Below are 19,537 nucleotides of genomic sequence, written 5' to 3' on the forward strand. Positions count from 1 at the left end.
ATCACACTGGGTCCCTTTAGTTATTTACACTGCACCGCATCATGTTTTCATGTATATTGCACTGGGTCCCTTTAGTTATTTACACTGCACCGCATCATGTTTTCATCTATATTGCACTGGGTCCCTTTAGTTATTTACACTGCACTGCGCCATGTTTTCATCTATATTGCACTGGGTCCCGTTAGTTATTTACACTGCAGTGCGCCATGTTTTCATCTGGATCGCACTGGGCCACTTCAGTTATTTACACTGCACTGCGTCATGTTTTCATCTATATTGCACTGGGTCCCTTTAGTTATTTACACTGCAGTGTGCCATGTTTTCATCTAGATCGCACTGGGCCACTTTAGTTATTTACACTGCACTGCGCCATGTTTTCATCTAGATCACACTGGGCCACTTTAGTTATTTACACTGCACTGCATCATGTTTTCATCTAGATCACACTGGGATCCTTTAGTTATTTACACTGCAACGCATCATGTTTTCATCTATATTGCACTGGGTCCCTTTAGTTATTTACACTGCACTGTGCCATGTTTTCATCTAAATTGCACTGTGCCACTTTAGTTATTTACAGTGCACTGCGCCATGTTTTCATCTAGATCACACTGGGTCCCTTTATTTATTTACACTGCACTGCACCACGTTTTCATCTATATTGCTCTGGGCCACTTTAGTTATTTACTCTGCACTGCGCCATGTTTTCATCTAGATCACACTGGGCGACTTTAGTTATTTACACTGCACTGCGTCATGTTTTCATCTAGATCGCACTGGGCCACTTTAGTTATTTACACTGCACTGCACCATGTTTTCATCTAGATCACACTGGGCCACTTTAGTTATTTACACTGCACTGTGACATGTTTTCATCTAGATCGCACTGGGCCACTTTAGTTATTTACACTGCAGTGTGCCATGTTTTTATCTAGATCACACCGGGTCCCTTTAGTTATTTAAACTGCAGTGCGCCATGTTTTCATCTAGATCACACTGGGTCCCTTTAGTTATTTACACTGCACTGCGTCATGTTTTAATCTAGATCACACTGGGTTCCTTTAGTTATTTACACTGCACCACGTCATGTTTTCATCTATATTGCACTGGGTCCCTTTGGTTATTTACACTGCACTGCGCCATGTTTTCATCTAGATCACACTGGGTCCCTTTATTTATTTACTCTGCACTGCGCCATGTTTTCATCTAGATCGCACTGGGCGACTTTAGTTTTTTACACTACACTGCATCATGTTTTCATCAATATCACACTGGGCCACTTTAGTTATTTACACTGCACTGCGTCATGTTTTCATCTAAATCGCACTGGGTCCCTTTAGTTATTTACACTGCAGTATGTCATGTTTTCATCTAGATCGCACTGGGTCCCTTTAGTTTTTACACTGTACTGCGCCACATTTTCATCTAGATCGCACTGGGCCACTTCAGTTATTTACACTTCACTGCACCATGTTTTCATCTAAATGGCACTGTGCCACTTTAGTTATTTACACTGCACTGCGCCATGTTTTCATCTAGATCACACTGGGCCACTTTAGTTATTTACACTGCACTGCACCATGTTTTCATCTAGATCGCACTGGGCCACTTTATTTATTTACACTGCACTGCGCGATGTTTTCATCTAGATCGCACTGGGCCACTTTATTTATTTACACTGCACTGCGTCATGTTTTCATCTATATTTCACTGGGTCCCTTTAGTTATTTACACTGCAGTACGTCATGTTTTCATCTAGATCGCACTGGGTGCCTTTAGTTATTTACACTGCACTGCGTCATGTTTTCATCTAGATCACACTGGGCCACTTTAGTTATTTACACTGCACGGTGCCATGTTTTCATCTAGATCGCACTGAGCCACTTTAGTTATTTACACTGCAGTGTGCCATGTTTTCATCTAGATTACACCGGGTCCCTTTAATTATTTACACTACAGTGCGCCATGTTTTCATCTAGATCAAACTGGGTCCCTTTAGTTATTTACACTGCACTGCGTCATGTTTTCATCTAGATCACACTGGGTTCCTTTAGTTATTTACACTGCACTGCGTCATGTTTTCATCTATATTGCACTGGGTCCCTTTAGATACAAGTAAAATATATCTTTGTACCGTGAAAAGGTATCAACCACTGAGGACTCTCTGTTCTTTTAAACAATTTTTTTGGGTCCCTTTAGTTATTTACACTGCACTGCGCCATGTTTTCATCTAAATTGCACTGGGCCACTTTAGTTATTTATACTGCACTGCGCCATGTTTTCATCTAGATCACACTGGGTCCCTTTAGTTATTTACACTGCACCACGTTTTCATCTATATTGCTCTGGGCCACTTTAGTTATTTACACTGCACTGCGCCCTGTTTTCATCTATATTGCACTGGGCCACTTTAGTTAATTAATTTACACTGCACCATGTTTTCATCTAGACCGCACTGGGCCACTTTAGTTATTTACACTGCACTGCACCATGTTTTCATCTATATTGCACTGGGTCCCTTTAGTTATTTACACTGCACTGCACCATGTTTTCATCTATATTGCACTGGGTCCCTTTAGTTATTTACACTGCACTGCGCCATGTTTTCACCTAGATCGCACTGTGCCACTTTAGTTATTTACACTGCACTGCACCATGTTTTCATCTAGATCACACTGGGTCCCTTTATTTATTTACTCTGCACTGCGCCATGTTTTCATCTAGATCGCACTGGGCCACCTTAGTTTTTTACACTGCACTGCTCCATGTTTTCATCAATATCACACTGGGCCACTTTAGTTATTTACACTGCACTGCGTCATGTTTTCATCTATATTGCACTGGGTCCCTTTAGTTAATTACACTGCAGTACGTCATGTTGTCATCTAAATGGCACTGTGTCACTTTAGTTATTTACACTGCACTGCGCCATGTTTTCATCTAGATCACACTGGGCCACTTTAGTTATTTACACTGCAGTGTGCCATGTTTTCATCTAGATCACACTGGGCCACTTTAGTTATTTACACTGCACTGTGACATGTTTTCATCTAGATCGCACTGGGCCACTTTAGTTATTTAAACTGCAGTGTGCCATGTTTTCATCTAGATCACACTGGGCCACTTTAGTTATTTACACTGCAGTGTGCCATGTTTTTATCTAGATCGCACCGGTTCCCTTTAGTTATTTACACTGCAGTGCGCCATGTTTTCATCTAGATCACACTGGGTTCCTTTAGTTATTTACACTGCACCGCATCATGTTTTCATCTATATTGCACTGGGTCCCTTTAGTTATTTACACTGCACCGCATCATGTTTTCATCTATATTGCACTGGGTCCCTTTAGTTATTTACACTGCACTGCGCCATGTTTTCATCTATATTGCACTGGGTCCCGTTAGTTATTTACACTGCAGTGCGCCATGTTTTCATCTAGATCGCACTGGGCCACTTCAGTTATTTACACTGCACTGCGTCATGTTTTCATCTATATTGCACTGGGTCCCTTTAGTTATTTACACTGCAGTGTGCCATGTTTTCATCTAGATCGCACTGGGCCACTTTAGTTATTTACACTGCACTGCACCATGTTTTCATCTAGATCACACTGGGTCCCTTTATTTATTTACTCTGCACTGCGCCATGTTTTCATCTAGATCGCACTGGGCCACCTTAGTTTTTTACACTGCACTGCTCCATGTTTTCATCTAGATCGCACTGGGCGACTTTAGTTATTTACACTGCACTGCATCATGTTTTCATCAATATCACACTGGGCCACTTTAGTTATTTACACTGCACTGCGTCATGTTTTCATCTATATTGCACTGGGTCCCTTTAGTTAATTACACTGCAGTACGTCATGTTTTCATCTAGATTGCACTGGGTCCCTTTAGTTATTTACACTGTACTGCGCCACATTTTCATCTAGATCGCACTGGGCCACTTCAGTTATTTACACTTCACTGCACCATGTTTTCATCTAAATGGCACTGTGTCACTTTAGTTATTTACACTGCACTGCGCCATGTTTTCATCTAGATCACACTGGGCCACTTTAGTTATTTACACTGCAGTGTGCCATGTTTTCATCTAGATCACACTGGGCCACTTTAGTTATTTACACTGCACTGTGACATGTTTTCATCTAGATCGCACTGGGCCACTTTAGTTATTTAAACTGCAGTGTGCCATGTTTTCATCTAGATCACACTTGGCCACTTTAGTTATTTACACTGCAGTGTGCCACGTTTTTATCTAGATCGCACCGGTTCCCTTTAGTTATTTACACTGCAGTGCGCCATGTTTTCATCTAGATCACACTGGGTTCCTTTAGTTATTTACACTGCACCGCATCATGTTTTCATCTATATTGCACTAGGTCCCTTTAGTTATTTACACTGCACCGCATCATGTTTTCATCTATATTGCACTGGGTCCCTTTAGTTATTTACACTGCACTGCGCCATGTTTTCATCTATATTGCACTGGGTCCCGTTAGTTATTTACACTGCAGTGCGCCATGTTTTCATCTAGATCGCACTGGGCCACTTCAGTTATTTACACTGCACTGCGTCATGTTTTCATCTATATTGCACTGGGTCCCTTTAGTTATTTACACTGCAGTGTGCCATGTTTTCATCTAGATCGCACTGGGCCACTTTAGTTATTTACACTGCACTGCGCCATGTTTTCATCTAGATCACACTGGGCCACTTTAGTTATTTACACTGCAGTGTGCCATGTTTTTATCTAGATCACACTGGGTCCCTTTAGTTATTTACACTACAGTGCGCCATGTTTTCATCTAGATCACACTGGGTCCCTTTAGTTATTTACACTGCACTGCATCATGTTTTCATCTAGATTACACTGGGTTCCTTTAGTTATTTACACTGCAACGCATCATGTTTTCATCTATATTGCACTGGGTCCCTTTAGTTATTTACACTGCACTGTGCCATGTTTTCATCTAAATTGCACTGTGCCACTTTAGTTATTTACAGTGCACTGCGCCATGTTTTCATCTAGATCACACTGGGTCCCTTTATTTATTTACACTGCACTGCACCACGTTTTCATCTATATTGCTCTGGGCCACTTTAGTTATTTACTCTGCACTGCGCCATGTTTTCATCTAGATCACACTGGGCCACTTTAGTTATTTACACTGCACTGCGTCATGTTTTCATCTAGATCGCACTGGGTCCCTTTAGTTATTTACACTGTACTGCGCCACATTTTCATCTAGATCGCACTGGGCCACTTCAGTTATTTACACTGCACTGCACCATGTTTTCATCTAAATGGCACTGTGCCACTTTAGTTATTTACACTGTACTGCGCGATGTTTTCATTTATATTTCACTGGGTCCCTTTAGTTATTTACACTGCAGTACGTCATGTTTTCATATAGATCGCACTGGGTGCCTTTAGTTATTTACACTGCACTGCGTCATGTTTTCATCTAGATCACACTGGGTTCCTTTAGTTATTTACACTGCACTGCGTCATTTTCATCTATATTGCACTGGGTCCCTTTAGTTATTTACACTACACTGCGCCACGTTTTCATCTAAATCGCACTGTGCCACTTTAGTTATTTACACTGCAGTGTGCCATGTTTTCATCTAAATCGCACTGTGCCACTTTAGTTATTTACACTGCACTGCGTCATGTTTTCATCTAGATCGCACTGGGTCCCTTTAGTTATTTACACAGCACTGCACCACGTTTTCATCTATATTGCACTGGGTCCCTTTAGTTATTTACACTGCACTGCGCCATGTTTTCATCTAGATCACACTGGGCCACTTTAGATATTTACACTGCACTGTGCTATGTTTTCATCTAGATCGCACTGGGCCACTTTAGTTATTTACACTGCAGTCTGCCATGTTTTTATCTAGATCACACCAGGTCCTTTTAGTTATTTACACTGCAGTGCGCCATGTTTTCATCTAGATCACACTGGGTCCCTTTAGTTATTTACACTGCACTGCGTCATGTTTTCATCTATATTGCACTGGGTCCCTTTAGTTATTTACACTGCACTGCGCCATGTTTTCATCTAAATTGCACTGTGCCACTTTAGTTATTTACACTGCACTGCGCCATGTTTTCATCTAGATCACACTGGGTCCCTTTATTTATTTACTCTGCACTGCGCCATGTTTTCATCTAGATCGCACTGGGCGACTTTAGTTATTTACACTACACTGCATCATGTTTTCATCAATATCACACTGGGCCACTTTAGTTATTTACACTGCACTGCCTCATGTTTTCATCTAAATCGCACTGGGTCCCTTTAGTTATTTACACTGCAGTACGTCATGTTTTCATCTAGATCGCACTGGGTCCCTTTAGTTTTTACACTGTACTGCGCCACATTTTCATCTAGATCGCACTTGGCCACTTTAGTTATTTACACTGCACTGCGTCATGTTTTCATCTAAATGGCACTGTGCCACTTTAGTTATTTACACTGCACTGCGCCATGTTTTCATCTAGATCACACTGGGCCACTTTAGTTATTTACACTGCACTGCACCATGTTTTCATCTAGATCGCACTGGGCCACTTTATTTATTTACACTGCACTGCGCGATGTTTTCATCTAGATCGCACTGGGCCACTTTGTTTATTTACACTGCACTGCGTCATGTTTTCATCTATATTTCACTGGGTCCCTTTAGTTATTTACACTGCAGTACGTCATGTTTTCATCTAGATCGCACTGGGTGCCTTTAGTTATTTACACTGCACTGCGTCATGTTTTCATCTAGATCACACTGGGCCACTTTAGTTATTTACACTGCACGGTGCCATGTTTTCATCTAGATCGCACTGAGCCACTTTAGTTATTTACACTGCAGTGTGCCATGTTTTCATCTAGATCACACCGGGTCCCTTTAGTTATTTACACTGCAGTGCGCCTTGTTTTCATCTAGATCACACTGGGTCCCTTTAGTTATTTACACTGCACTGCGTCATGTTTTCATCTAGATCACACTGGGTTCCTTTAGTTATTTACACTGCACTGCGTCATGTTTTCATCTATATTGCACTGGGTCCCTTTAGTTATTTACACTGCACTGCGCCATGTTATCATCTAAATTGCACTGGGCCACTTTAGTTATTTACACTGCACTGCGCCCTGTTTTCATCTATATTGCACTGGGCCACTTTAGTTAATTTACACTGCACTGCACCATGTTTTCATCTAGACCGCACTGGGCCACTTTAGTTATTTACACTGCACTGCACCATGTTTTCATCTATATTGCACTGGGTCCCTTTAGTTATTTACACTGCACTGCACCATGTTTTCATCTATATTGCACTGGGTCCCTTTAGTTATTTACACTGCACTGCGCCATGTTTTCATCTAGATCGCACTGGGCCACTTTAGTTATTTACACTGCACTGCACCATGTTTTCATCTAGATCACACTGGGTCCCTTTATTTATTTACTCTGCACTGCGCCATGTTTTCATCTAGATCGCACTGGGCCACCTTAGTTTTTTACACTGCACTGCTCCATGTTTTCATCTAGATCGCACTGGGCGACTTTAGTTATTTACACTGCACTGCATCATTTTTTCATCAATATCACACTGGGCCACTTTAGTTATTTACACTGCACTTCGTCATGTTTTCATCTATATTGCACTGGGTCCCTTTAGTTATTTACACTGCAGTGCACCATGTTTTCATCTAGATCACACTGGGTTCCTTTAGTTATTTACACTGCACCGCATCATGTTTTCATCTATATTGCACTGGGTCCCTTTAGTTATTTACACTGCACCGCATCATGTTTTCATCTATATTGCACTGGGTCCCTTTAGTTAATTACACTGCACTGCACCATGTTTTCATCTATATTGCACTGGGTCCCGTTAGTTATTTACACTGTACTGGACCACATTTTCATCTAGATCGCACTGGGCCACTTCAGTTATTTGTACTGCACTGCACCATGTTTTCATCTAAATGGCACTGTGTCACTTTAGTTATTTACACTGCACTGTGCCATGTTTTCATCTAGATCACACTGGGCCACTTTAGTTATTTACACTGCAGTGTGCCTTGTTTTCATCTAGATCACACTGGGCCACTTTAGTTATTTACACTGCACTGTGACATGTTTTCATCTAGATCGCACTGGGCCACTTTAGTTATTTACACGGCAGTGTGCCATGTTTTTATCTAGATCACACCGGGTCCCTTTAGTTATATAAACTGCTGTGTGCCATGTTTTCATCTAGATCACACTGGGCCACTTTAGTTATTTACACTGCAGTGTGCCATGTTTTTATCTAGATCGCACCGGTTCCCTTTAGTTATTTACACTGCAGTGCGCCATGTTTTCATCTAGATCACACTGGGTTCCTTTAGTTATTTACACTGCACCGCATCATGTTTTCATCTATATTGCACTGGGTCCCTTTAGTTATTTACACTGCACCGCATCATGTTTTCATCTATATTGCACTGGGTCCCTTTAGTTAATTACACTGCACTGCGCCATGTTTTCATCTATATTGCACTGGGTCCCGTTAGTTATTTACACTGCAGTGTGCCATGTTTTCATCTAGATCGCACTGGGCCACTTCAGTTATTTACTCTGCACTGCGTCATGTTTTCATCTATATTGCACTGGGTCCCTTTAGTTATTTACACTGCAGTGTGCCATGTTTTCATCTAGATCGCACTGGGCCACTTTAGTTATTTACAATGCACTGCGCCATGTTTTCATCTAGATCGCACTGGGCGACTTTAGTTATTTACACTGCAGTGTGCCATGTTTTTATCTAGATCACACTGGGTCCCTTTAGTTATTTACACTGCAGTGCGATATGTTTTCATCTAGATCACACTGGGTCCCTTTAGTTATTTACACTGCACTGCATCATGTTTTCATCTAGATCACACTGGGTTCCTTTAGTTATTTACACTGCAACGCATCATGTTTTCATCTATATTGCACTGGGTCCCTTTAGTTATTTACACTGCACTGCACCACGTTTTCATCTAAATTGCACTGTGCCACTTTAGTTATTTACACTGCACTGTGCTATATTTTCATCTAGATCGCACTGGGCCACTTTAGATATTTACACTGCACTGTGCTATATTTTCATCTAGATCGCACTGGGCCACTTTAGTTATTTACACTGCAGTCTGCCATGTTTTTATCTAGATCACACCAGGTCCTTTTAGTTATTTACACTGCAGTCTGCCATGTTTTTATCTAGATCACACCAGGTCCTTTTAGTTATTTACACTGCAGTGCGCCATGTTTTCATCTAGATCACACTGGGTGCCTTTAGTTATTTACACTGCACTGCGTCATGTTTTCATCTAGATCACACTGTGTTCCTTTAGTTATTTACACTGCACTGCGTCATGTTTTCATCTATATTGCACTGGGTCCCTTTAGTTATTTACACTGCACTGCGCCATGTTTTCATCTAAATCGCACTGTGCCACTTTAGTTATTTACACTGCACTGCGCCATGTTTTCATCTAGATCGCACTGGGTCCCTTTAGTTATTTACACTGCACTGCGCCACGTTTTCATCTATATTGCACTGGGCGACTTTAGTTATTTACACTGCACTGCGTCATGTTTTCATCTAGATCACATCTGGTCCCTTTAGTTATTTACACTGCAGTGCGCCATGTTTTCATCTAGATCACACTGGGTCCCTTTAGTTATTTACACTGCCCTGCGTCATGTTTTCATCTATATTGCACTGGGTCACTTTAGTTATTTATACTGCACTGCGCCATGTTTTCATCTAGATCACACTGGGTTCCTTTAGTTATTTACACTGCACTGCATCATGCTTTCATCTAGATCACACTGGGTCACTTTAGTTATTTACACTGCACTGCGCCATGTTTTCATCTATATTGCACTGGGTCCCTTTAGTTATTTACACTGTACTGCGCCACATTTTCATCTAGATCGCACTGGGCCACTTCAGTTATTTACACTGCACTGCACCATGTTTTCATCTAAATGGCACTGGGTCCCTTTAGTTATTTACACTGTACTGCGCCACATTTTCATCTAGATCGCACTGGGCCACTTCAGTTATTTACACTGCACTGCACCATGTTTTCATCTAAATGGCACTGTGCCACTTTAGTTATTTACACTGTACTGCGCGATGTTTTCATTTATATTTCACTGGGTCCCTTTAGTTATTTACACTGCAGTACGTCATGTTTTCATCTAGATCGCACTGGGTGCCTTTAGTTATTTAAACTGCACTGCGTCATGTTTTCATCTAGATCACACTGGGTTCCTTTAGTTATTTACACTGCACTGCGTCATTTTCATCTATATTGCACTGCGTCCCTTTAGTTATTTACACTACACTGCGCCACGTTTTCATCTAAATTGCACTGTGCCACTTTAGTTATTTACACTGCAGTGTGCCATGTTTTCATCTAAATCGCACTGTGCCACTTTAGTTATTTACACTGCACTGCGTCATGTTTTCATCTAGATCACACTGGGTTCCTTTAGTTATTTACACTGCACTGCGTCATTTTCATCTATATTGCACTGGGTCCCTTTAGTTATTTACACTACACTGCGCCACGTTTTCATCTAAATTGCACTGTGCCACTTTAGTTATTTACACTGCAGTGTGCCATGTTTTCATCTAAATCGCACTGTGCCACTTTAGTTATTTACACTGCACTGCGTCATGTTTTCATCTAGATCGCACTGGGTCCCTTTAGTTATTTACACAGCACTGCGCCACGTTTTCATCTATATTGCACTGGGTCCCTTTAGTTATTTACACTGCACTGCGCCATGTTTTCATCTAGATCACACTGGGCCACTTTAGATATTTACACTGCACTGTGCTATGTTTTCATCTAGATCGCACTGGGCCACTTTAGTTATTTACACTGCAGTCTGCCATGTTTTTATCTAGATCACACCAGGTCCTTTTAGTTATTTACACTGCAGTGCGCCATGTTTTCATCTAGATCACACTGGGTGTCTTTAGTTATTTACACTGCACTGCGTCATGTTTTCATCTAGATCACACTGTGTTCCTTTAGTTATTTACACTGCACTGCGTCATGTTTTCATCTATATTGCACTGGGTCCCTTTAGTTATTTACACTGCACTGCGCCATGTTTTCATCTAAATCGCACTGTGCCACTTTAGTTATTTACACTGCACTGTGCCATGTTTTCATCTAGATCGCACTGGGTCCCTTTAGTTATTTACACTGCACTGCGCCACGTTTTCATCTATATTGCACTGGGCGACTTTAGTTATTTACACTGCACTGCGTCATGTTTTCATCTAGATCACATCTGGTCCCTTTAGTTATTTACACTGCAGTGCGCCATGTTTTCATCTATATTGCACTGGGTCACTTTAGTTATTTATACTGCACTGCGCCATGTTTTCATCTAGATCACACTGGGTTCCTTTAGTTATTTCCACTGCACTGCATCATGCTTTCATCTAGATCACACTGGGTCACTTTAGTTATTTACACTGCACTGCACCATGTTTTCATCTGGATCACACTGTGCCACTTTAGTTATTTACACTGCAGTGTGCCATGTTTTCATTTAGATCGCACTGAGCCACTTTAGTTATTTACACTGCACTGTGACATGTTTTCATCTAGATCGCACTGGGCCACTTTAGTTATTTACACTGCAGTGTGCCATGTTTTTATCTAGATCACACCGGGTCCCTTTAGTTATTTAAACTGCTGTGTGCCATGTTTTCATCTAGATCACACTGGGCCACTTTAGTTATTTACACTGCAGTGTGCCATGTTTTTATCTAGATCGCACCGGTTCCCTTTAGTTATTTACACTGTAGTGCGCCATGTTTTCATCTAGATCACACTGGGTTCCTTTAGTTATTTACACTGCACCGCATCATGTTTTCATCTATATTGCACTGGGTCCCTTTAGTTATTTACACTGCACCGCATCATGTTTTCATCTATATTGCACTGGGTCCCTTTAGTTAATTACACTGCACTGCGCCATGTTTTCATCTATATTGCACTGGGTCCCGTTAGTTATTTACACTGCAGTGCGCCATGTTTTCATCTAGATCGCACTGGGCCACTTCAGTTATTTACTCTGCACTGCGTCATGTTTTCATCTATATTGCACTGGGTCCCTTTAGTTATTTACACTGCAGTGTGCCATGTTTTCATCTAGATCGCACTGGGCCACTTTAGTTATTTACAATGCACTGCGCCATGTTTTCATCTAGATCGCACTGGGCGACTTTAGTTATTTACACTGCAGTGTGCCATGTTTTTATCTAGATCACACTGGGTCCCTTTAGTTATTTACACTGCAGTGCGCCATGTTTTCATCTAGATCACACTGGGTCCCTTTAGTTATTTACACTGCACTGCATCATGTTTTCATCTAGATCACACTGGGTTCCTTTAGTTATTTACACTGCAACGCATCATGTTTTCATCTATATTGCACTGGGTCCCTTTAGTTATTTACACTGCACTGCACCACGTTTTCATCTAAATTGCACTGTGCCACTTTAGTTATTTACACTGCAGTGTGCCATGTTTTCATCTAGATCACACTGGGCCACTTTAGATATTTACACTGCACTGTGCTATATTTTCATCTAGATCGCACTGGGCCACTTTAGTTATTTACACTGCAGTCTGCCATGTTTTTATCTAGATCACACCAGGTCCTTTTAGTTATTTACACTGCAGTCTGCCATGTTTTTATCTAGATCACACCTGGTCCTTTTAGTTATTTACACTGCAGTGCGCCATGTTTTCATCTAGATCACACTGGGTGCCTTTAGTTATTTACACTGCACTGCGTCATGTTTTCATCTAGATCACACTGTGTTCCTTTAGTTATTTACACTGCACTGCGTCATGTTTTCATCTATATTGCACTGGGTCCCTTTAGTTATTTACACTGCACTGCGCCATGTTTTCATCTAAATCGCACTGTGCCACTTTAGTTATTTACACTGCACTGCGCCATGTTTTCATCTAGATCGCACTGGGTCCCTTTAGTTATTTACACTGCACTGCGCCACGTTTTCATCTATATTGCACTGGGCGACTTTAGTTATTTACACTGCACTGCGTCATGTTTTCATCTAGATCACATCTGGTCCCTTTAGTTATTTACACTGCAGTGCGCCATGTTTTCATCTAGATCACACTGGGTCCCTTTAGTTATTTACACTGCACTGCGTCATGTTTTCATCTATATTGTACTGGGTCACTTTAGTTATTTATACTGCACTGCGCCATGTTTTCATCTAGATCACACTGGGTTCCTTTAGTTATTTACACTGCACTGCATCATGCTTTCATCTAGATCACACTGGGTCACTTTAGTTATTTACACTACACTGCGCCATGTTTTCATCTATATTGCACTGGGTCCCTTTAGTTATTTACACTGTACTGCGCCACATTTTCATCTAGATCGCACTGGGCCACTTCAGTTATTTACACTGCACTGCACCATGTTTTCATCTAAATGGCACTGGGTCCCTTTAGTTATTTACACTGTACTGCGCCACATTTTCATCTAGATCGCACTGGGCCACTTCAGTTATTTACACTGCACTGCACCATGTTTTCATCTAAATGGCACTGTGCCACTTTAGTTATTTACACTGTACTGCGCGATGTTTTCATTTATATTTCACTGGGTCCCTTTAGTTATTTACACTGCAGTACGTCATGTTTTCATCTAGATCGCACTGGGTGCCTTTAGTTATTTAAACTGCACTGCGTCATGTTTTCATCTAGATCACACTGGGTTCCTTTAGTTATTTACACTGCACTGCGTCATTTTCATCTATATTGCACTGGGTCCCTTTAGTTATTTACACTACACTGCGCCACGTTTTCATCTAAATTGCACTGTGCCACTTTAGTTATTTACACTGCAGTGTGCCATGTTTTCATCTAAATCGCACTGTGCCACTTTAGTTATTTACACTGCACTGCGTCATGTTTTCATCTAGATCACACTGGGTTCCTTTAGTTATTTACACTGCAGTACGTCATGTTTTCATCTAGATCGCACTGGGTGCCTTTAGTTATTTAAACTGCACTGCGTCATGTTTTCATCTAGATCACACTGGGTTCCTTTAGTTATTTACACTGCACTGCGTCATTTTCATCTATATTGCACTGGGTCCCTTTAGTTATTTACACTACACTGCGCCACGTTTTCATCTAAATTGCACTGTGCCACTTTAGTTATTTACACTGCAGTGTGCCATGTTTTCATCTAAATCGCACTGTGCCACTTTAGTTATTTACACTGCACTGCGTCATGTTTTCATCTAGATCGCACTGGGTCCCTTTAGTTATTTACACAGCACTGCGCCACGTTTTCATCTATATTGCACTGGGTCCCTTTAGTTATTTACACTGCACTGCGCCATGTTTTCATCTAGATCACACTGGGCCACTTTAGATATTTACACTGCACTGTGCTATGTTTTCATCTAGATCGCACTGGGCCACTTTAGTTATTTACACTGCAGTGCGCCATGTTTTTATCTAGATCACACCAGGTCCTTTTAGTTATTTACACTGCAGTGCGCCATGTTTTCATCTAGATCACACTGGGTGTCTTTAGTTATTTACACTGCACTGCGTCATGTTTTCATCTAGATCACACTGTGTTCCTTTAGTTATTTACACTGCACTGCGTCATGTTTTCATCTATATTGCACTGGGTCCCTTTAGTTATTTACACTGCACTGCGCCATGTTTTCATCTAAATCGCACTGTGCCACTTTAGTTATTTACACTGCACTGCGCCATGTTTTCATCTAGATCGCACTGGGTCCCTTTAGTTATTTACACTGCACTGCGCCACGTTTTCATCTATATTGCACTGGGCGACTTTAGTTATTTACACTGCACTGCGTCATGTTTTCATCTAGATCACATCTGGTCCCTTTAGTTATTTACACTGCAGTGCGCCATGTTTTCATCTATTTTGCACTGGGTCACTTTAGTTATTTATACTGCACTGCGCCATGTTTTCATCTAGATCACACTGGGTTCCTTTAGTTATTTCCACTGCACTGCATCATGCTTTCATCTAGATCACACTGGGTCACTTTAGTTATTTACACTGCACTGCACCATGTTTTCATCTGGATCACACTGTGCCACTTTAGTTATTTACACTGCAGTGTGCCATGTTTTCATTTAGATCGCACTGAGCCACTTTAGTTATTTACACTGCACTGCGTCATGTTTTCATCTATATTGCACTTGGTCCCTTTAGTTATTTACACTGCCCTCACCACATTTTCATCTATATTGCACTGCACCACTTTATTTTGAAGTTGAATAAAGCACATTACGGAGAATTGTGAAATAAGCCAGGGGGGGGGGTTTAAATTTCTTCCTAAACACTGTTTAATGATCTGGAATAACCTTGTGCTGACCTTAAAGCACAATCTATGTGAGGCTCATGCAGTGCGCATCTTGGACGGTGTATGGGAGATTTAGCTGGAGGATTTTTAATCCAAGCTGCAGCTTTGAAACGCCTTTTTGATTTGTGTGTTGAATAAATAATCATTTTTGCACATATCGTGTGGAGTCTGGATTCTTGATAGGGTTTTTTCACTTTATTTTGAGGTTCAACCCCAAATTTAGACAACAGTAACATTTAATGGCGCCTGTGTATTTCTATACCAGATTTTATCTATGGTGAAATGCCCTGAAATCCCGGCTTTCGGTTCACCTCTGCCCTCTAGTGGACTTTCTCTGTATATCGCTGTCAAATGTTGAATATTTTGAACAATAAATTTCATGTTTTTGTTTAGTGTTTTTACTTCTGTTTCTTTGGAGTTTTAGATCTTTGCGAATCACGGGATTTCAAAATCAGTGTTTGTTAGATGCAAATATTATCCAAAGGAGTTTATTATAAGAAAATTCTATTCCTCAGTAGAAGAATATCATCAGGTAAAATGTCCATATTCTGTAACTTTTAATGACTAACTGAAAAGATGGTGATATAGAAGGGTTAAATAGTTTCTCTATTTCTTTATTAAAGATATTTTATTTCATTAGTAAGTATATCTGGTGGTAGTTCATAGTCATAGAGCCTTCGGAATAAGAGACAAGCTCAAGGATTATTATTGTCTCTAAATGTTCTTATCTTCTTCTTATCTCATATGCATGACTACATTTTTGTTTTGCTAAAACTTAAAGGTCATATGAGCAACTTGTAAAGTCCAGCTAGAAGCCTTATTTGCAATATCACATTGATCTGTAAATGGTATAAATAAACTGTACCTTAGCTAAATAAACAGAAAATTGATCATGCTCACATGGATGCAGGTCTTTTTCTCCGAGCGCTCGATCTTGATTAGGTCTGAAGAGGCCTAATTCAGAGGACCTCACTGGTTATCCCATAAGCTGACTTGTGACAAAACAGAACAGCTACAAGAGTTTTTGGCGCCAAACGTGGGGCCGTGGCCAACCAGCCTATTCGGAAGAAGTTTTGGGGACTCTTGAGACAGTGAAATTTCAGCTGCAGCAAGGTGAGAAGCTTTATTCTTACACTTTATTTCACTCTCTCTGATTTCCCGAATATTCTGGGTAAGGCTGTACACACGGTTCAAGAACTCTGGCATCACCAGTGAGTATTTTTTTTTTCTCATGCATGTCTGAATGAGAGTTGAAATATAGAGTAATAAGATAATCTGTTGTCCGTCCATTAACTGATTGCATAGATTGCATAGCACGGAATTTGGGACAGTCTCTGTATAATTACATTTACTGTGTTGCTGTGTTTTGTGTTTTGCTTTGGCCATCTTTGCATCTTTGATGGGTAATACACTGGTCTAGGGATATGTGTTCATAAGTGATTTCATATTAATGCCTAGATAAAGTAGGCAGGCAATAGGTTGTTGTATATTGATGAGAATCCTCTGAATAACAAAGTGACAAGTAATTGAGATAAGAGCCTTGGTGAAATAATATGTATGTATAAGTCTAATGGTTATAGGTCATACTGTGGACTGTGAAAAGATGTTCCGGTTGTGAAATGTCACAGGGCATAGCCATATAGAGTATTTTAGTGGATACCTGACATATGTATTTTTTCCCATCAGTGTCAAGAGCGGTTTAGATAATTTTATTTACATGTGAGGTTAACTGATCCTTGGAAGGTGTATTGTTACATATGTTTCTAGAATCAAGTGCTGTGAAGGTATATAAGTAGTCTCAATTTTCTGCTGGGAATTGTGTATTATACCAGTGGGTATTAGGGATGTTTTGGAAAAACTGAATCTGGACGAAGAATTCTTTTGAGATAACACTCTTGCTAAGCAAACTGTGCGCTACTACCATTCTGTTGGGAGGGGTCAAGTGAACAGCTGCGCGATTTTCTGCCCTCTGTGAGAAGTCAGCTCTGAGGATTGTTTTGGTTTAACTCTAGTTTACGTTCGTTGCTGGAATACTTTGTAAAGGACCAGCATGGACTACCCAACTGCACATCAGGTTTGAAGTGGATTAGAGAGCAGTGTGGCCTTCCCACTTACATGGAGGTGGTCTAGCAGGTGAGAGGACTATCACACCTGGTCCTTCCTGCTTTAGTCATCTGGTCTATTGGGTGAGAGAGGTGTTTTTTTTAACCCTTCCCAATACGCCCTGCAAGTGTAGCAGGTGAGAGTGAATGCTGATTTAGCCTTCCAGCTACCACTTGAGAGCCCATTCTGACTTGCCAGGAGACGTGTGGCCTGTTAACAAGGTTCAGGGACACTGAGAGGGCATTTGCAGAAACGTGTGCTGTGTGGGAATAAGTTGAAGCCATGGGCAACTTGTTAAGTGAGCAGTGTGGGGCTCCAGCGGGATCCAAAACAGCCAAACAGATAGTGCAAGAAAGGAAAGTCAAGGAAGCAGTGAAAAATATCAGACCAATACTCAGAAAGGCAGACATGCCAGAGTGTGGGTGTTTGGATGTTGAGAAATGGCACAGATTTAGGGAAGAGGTGCAGCATTGTGGATGTAAAGAAATAACAGTGGGATGTATTATTATATTATTGTTATGTAAAGTATATTATAAATGTTTTAATGCACCAAGAGCAAAAACTGTGACTGCTACCGCCCTCCCTTTACATGATCAGAAACCCAGACCAGATGAATGGACTTGTAAACATTGTAGTCAGAAAAACCCAGACTGGAGAAGTACTTGTGCTACGTGTAATGTTACTCGCCCTAAGCAGATTGCACTAACTCCTGTTCGAACCAGATCACATGTGATGACAGAGGACGCTGACACTGAGACAGAGGTAGTGAAGGAATTGAGTTTTGGGGAGGAAGCTGGACATTACTCTGACGGTGAGGAAAGAAAACAGTTATCTGACCCTGAAGACCAACCTTTCCCTCTTTCCCTGACTGACGTAATACAGCAGGAAGGGGAGAGTATAGAGACGTACTTTTGGAGGTTACAGCTGAAGTGGGCAGACGTGGGGTTCAAAGTCAGAACCTCCCTTAATGACAAAATACTGATGAGTATATTCGTTAACGGTATGAATAAGGTTTTACGAGAAGCAGTACAGACAGCCAGACCTGAGTGGAGAAACATGGACCCAACAGACCTTCTGCAAGTAGCTAAGGGGGTTGAACTGACAAAATGCAAGCGACCACTTATGTATGCTAGAGCACAAGGAAGACAGTGGAAGCAGAGAGGGGGGCACCAGGTGACCTAGTGACCGTACAGTGCTGGAATTGTGGACAGAATGGACATTACGCCAGACAGTGCAAAAACCCCAAATAGGAGAGGGAGCAGACTGACTCTCCTCCTTCCTTCCCTCCTCCTTTGGCTCTGCCCTAGGAAACTGGTGACCACGAGGGATTAGTGTCTGAAATTCCCTTGATAAAACAGTATCCCTTAAGCAGGGCCGGCTCCAGGTTTTTGTGGGCCCCGGGCGGAAGAGTCCCAGTGGGCCCCATCCACACACAGACACCGATACGAACATATACATATTTAAAGACAAACTCACAAAAATACATATAAACAGACAAATATATACAGTCATATACACTTACAGACACACACACACACACACAAGTCTGCTGCATACAGACAGACACACACACACACAACTCTGCTACATACAGACAAACACACACAACTCTGCTACATACAAACACATACAACTCTGCTACATACAAACACATACAACTCTGCTACATTCAGACAAATGCACACAGCTCTGCTACATTCAGACAAACACAACTTTGCTACATATAGACAAACACATACAACTCTGCTACATACAGACAAACACATACAACTCTGCTACATACAAACACATACAACTCTGCTACATACAAACACATACAACTCTGCTACATACAAACACATACAACTCTGCTACATACAGACAAACACACACAACTCTGCTACATACAGACAAACACATACAACTCTGCTACATACAAACACATACAACTCTGCTACATACAGACAAACACACA

The sequence above is a fragment of the Anomaloglossus baeobatrachus genome, chromosome 9 (assembly GCF_048569485.1).
Source record: "Anomaloglossus baeobatrachus isolate aAnoBae1 chromosome 9, aAnoBae1.hap1, whole genome shotgun sequence".
Classification (NCBI taxonomy): Eukaryota; Metazoa; Chordata; class Amphibia; order Anura; family Aromobatidae; genus Anomaloglossus; species Anomaloglossus baeobatrachus.